General features: G+C 35.2%; 1 pseudogene; it reads right to left on the bottom strand.

Annotated features, from left to right (window-relative positions):
• Window positions 1-2583: 2583 nt before the first annotated feature.
• LOC107505605 lies at window positions 2584-3527 on the bottom strand (annotated as a pseudogene).
• Between the last annotated feature and the right edge of the window lie 632 nt (window positions 3528-4159).

Below are 4159 nucleotides of genomic sequence, written 5' to 3'. Positions count from 1 at the left end.
AAAAATAGATCAAAACACTTAAGTAGGACTTTCTTTCTTTCATTTACAAACTCATTTGTTTTTTAAAGACTTTTTTTAATGTATTGTTTTATCTCAGCATTTAATGAACATTTACTGAGAACTTTCTACTCTCCAAAGTAAATTAGGAAATATGTAAATATGGCCTTGACTTGAAAAGCTTACTTTCAAGGGAAAAAAAGGATGGCTATTATGGTGATCTGAAAAAAAATCATCAAAATTTTAAGCTAATCGCACTTAAATATTAGGTTAAATTAGATCAATATAAAAATCTTGAAATAATAATCATGATAATAGTAATAATTTTAAAAAGTAACTGATCCTAATTTCTATCTATTTAAAATGAAGTAATGCCAATATATATATAGAATAATTTGGAAAAATTGATATTTTATTTATTTTTTTTAATTTTTATTATTTTTAAGTTTATTGGGGGTAACATTGGTATACATTATAATTATGTGATTACCACCCCAAAGTCCAGTTTCCTACAACTACCATATATTGGTCCCCTTTACCCACTTCACCCTCTCCCTACACTTATTTTTGACCCCCTTTACCCCTTCTACCTTTCCCCTACTCTCCTACTTCCTACTCTCTGGTAACCACTAGTCCATTATCCATGTCCCTGAGTCTCTGTCCTATTCACTTGTTGCTTTTAGGTTTATATCCCACATATAAGTGATATCATGTGATTTTCAACTTTTTCAGTCTGACTTATTTCGCTTAGCATGATTATCTCAAGGTCCATCCATGCTGTCGCAAAAGGCAGTATTTCATTTCTTCTTACAGCTGAGTAATATTCCATTGTATATATGTGCCACAGCTTCTTTAGCCAATCATCTATTGTAGGACACTTCAGTTGCTTCCATGTGCTGGCCACTGTGAATAATGCTGCTATGAGCGTCAGTGTGAAAATATCTTTTTAGATATAGGTTTTCAAGTTTGGGGGGTAAATACCCAGTAGAGGAATTGTTGGATCATATTGTAGGACGATTCTTAGTTTTTTGAGGAACCTCCATACTATTTTCCATAGTGGCTGTACCAATTTGCAATCCAACCAGTAGTGCGTGATGGTTCCTTTTCCTCTGCATCTTCTAAAACATTTGTCATTCCTTGTCCTCTTGATTATAACTATTCTAAGAGGTGTGAGATGGTATCTTATTGTGATTTTGATTTGCATTTCCCTAATAGCTAGCAATGTTTAGCATCTTTTCATATGTTTGTAGGCCATTTGCATGTCCTGTAGGGGAAAGTGTCTGTTCAGGTCCTCTGCCCATTTGTTGATTGGATCATTTTTGTTGTTGTTATTGAGTCATATGACTTCTTTGTATATTTTATATATTAGGCCCTTATCGGAGGCATTGCTTGCAAATATATGTTCCCATTGAGATGGTTGTCTCTTTACCTTATTGACAATTTCTTTTGCTGAGCAGAAGCCTTTTAGTATGATGTAGTCCCATTCATTTATTTTAGCTTTTACTTCTCCTGCCTTTGAGGTCAAATTCATAAAATCCTCTTTAAGTCCAAGGTCCTTGAGTTTCATTCCTATGTTTTCTTCTATGCATTTTATTGATTCTGGTCTTATATTCAGGCCCTGAAACCATTTTGAGTTAATTTTGATGTGTGGTGATAGACAACAGTCTAATTTCTTTCTTTTACAGGTGGTCTTCCAATTTTCCCAGCACTATTTATTGAAGAGGCTTTCCTTGCTCCACTGTATGTTTTGGCATTTTTTTTGTCAAAAATTTATTGCCTGTATAAATATGAGTTTACTTCTGTACTCTCAATTCTGTTTCCCTGGTCCGTGTGTTCTGTTTTGCTGACAATACTATGTCGTTTTGATTACTGTCGCTTTGTAGTAAAATTGGAAGTCAACCAGAGTGATGCCTTCAACTTCATTCTTTTTCCTCAGGATGGCTCTGGCAATTCAGGGTTTTTGTGCTTCCAGACAAATCTGATGATTTTGATCTATTTCTTTAAAAAATGCCTATGAGATTTTGATGGGGATTGTATTAAATCTCTATAATACTTTAGGTAATATGATCGTTTTAACTATGTTGATTCTTCCAACCCCAAAACACGAAATATCTTTCCATTTCTTTGTATCTTCTTCAATTTCTTTTAATAGGGCCTTACAGTTTTCATTATATAGGTCCTTCATATGTTTCATTAGATTTATTCCTAGGTCTTTTATTCTTTTTGTTGCAATTGTGAAATGAATTATTTTTTTCCACTTTATTTCTGACATTTTGTTATTAGAGTATAGAAATGCTATAGATTTTTGAACATTGATTTTGTACCCAGAAAATTTACTGTATTAGCTTATTATTTCTAGTAGTGTTCTTGTGGAGCCTTTAGTGTTTTCTATATAGAGAATCATGTCATTTGCAAATAGTGACAATTTGATTTTTTTGTTTTCTATCTCGATGTCTTTTATATCTTTCTCTTGAATGCAGGGGGACTACTCATCACACTCATTTGGCAAGGTCAGATACCTATTCTTTAAACAGACAGAGAGAAGCGCTCTTTTCTTTCCCATCCTACACCAGGCAAATGTCCCTTTCATATGTTATGGGATTTAATGTTCTTATAACCTGAAAAAAGTCTTATTACACAGTCTCATATCTGCTTGGTTTTCACCCCATATACAACAGGATTCATAGTGGAGGATAGAAGCAAATAAATATTAGCCACAATGATATGGCAAGATAAAGAGATTGTGTGGCCTCCAAAGCAATGGGAAAAGGACAGGAAAGCTGGACTGTAAGAGACAACAAGGACACAGATGTGGGCAGTGCAGGTGCTGAAGGCCTTCTGCTGAGCATCTGCCCCGGAGAAGCTGACCACTGCCCAAAGAATCATGGTGTAGGAGATCGTAATTCACAAGATGTCAAAGCCTCCAGTCAGGAAGGCAACCATCAAACCATAGATGGCATTTGACCTTGATATTTCCACAAAATAACTTGGCTACAGACATGTGGTCACAGTAGGCACAGTGTATTTACCTCTGCAATAGGAAAGTCACTTTATAAGGAAAGTAAATGGATAATCAGCATCCCTCTGAGAAAAGTAGAGAACCCAACCTTTGCAATGATAGGATTGGTGAGGATAGTTGAATAATGCAGAAGGTAGCAGATGGCCACATAATGGTCCAGGGCCATAAGCATCCCAGACACCATCCCTATAAAGGTATGGATAAGGAACATCTGTACGAGATAGCCATCAAAGCTGATTTTCTTGATACAGAACCAGAATATGAAGAGGGCTTTAGAGATTGTACTAGAGCATATGACAAGATCAATTAGGGAAAGCATGGCCAAGAAGTAGCACATGGGCCTGTGCAGGGAGTCCTTATAGTGGATGAGATTGAGGAGTCCACAATTCCCTACCACAGCCACAACATACATGGAGTATAATGGGAAGGAAATTCAAAAGTGCATGTCCTCTGGTCCTGGGATTCAATTAAGAATGAATAAGGCTGGTGTCACTTCTGTTTAGTTTGACATTAGCCATAATCAAGTCAGTATGGTCAGTAATCATCTTACAGCATCTGTGGGTCCTCCTAGACAGAAACATGAGAAGAAACATTTTGGTCATTGTCACTGTCTTGATTTCTTTGTCTTTTTTTTCCCCCCAAAGTATATTTCTAGAGCCAAACAATCCATTTTTCTGCTTCAAGTTAATGTGAGCATAAACATGGTTTAAACCAACTGGATTTATTTTTTATATATTATTTTTTTCATTCACTCATTTATCAATGTGTACTTTTTAGAGCCTAATATTTGCCTAGTTTTTTAATAGACAAATAGTATCCATTTATAAAGGATGAAGTTTTTTGTTCTTATTTTTCTGAAGCTATTTTTTAGACATTATTTGAATATTAATAACTATGCACATAGTCTAGGCAGAAAAAAATCAATGAGAAAAATCATAAAACTTTAAGTCATATTTTTGAGAAAAAGATATTGTGATGTCTTTTACATGTGGACATTAAGAGGCTGGAAATGGGGTTAGATATTGGGCAGGGGCCAGATCATGACATACTTTATCAATCTCCGAATAGCAGGATTCTCCTAAGGAGATGGTCAGCCTGAGGGACATATTTTAGCTATCTGTTTCTCATGTTGTACAGGACTCA

This window comes from Rousettus aegyptiacus, unplaced genomic scaffold (assembly GCF_014176215.1).
Source record: "Rousettus aegyptiacus isolate mRouAeg1 unplaced genomic scaffold, mRouAeg1.p scaffold_m13_p_5, whole genome shotgun sequence".
Taxonomy (NCBI): Eukaryota; Metazoa; Chordata; class Mammalia; order Chiroptera; family Pteropodidae; genus Rousettus; species Rousettus aegyptiacus.
The sequence above is the reverse complement of the archived record's forward strand: the minus strand, read 5'-3'. Positions and strand labels throughout refer to the sequence as shown.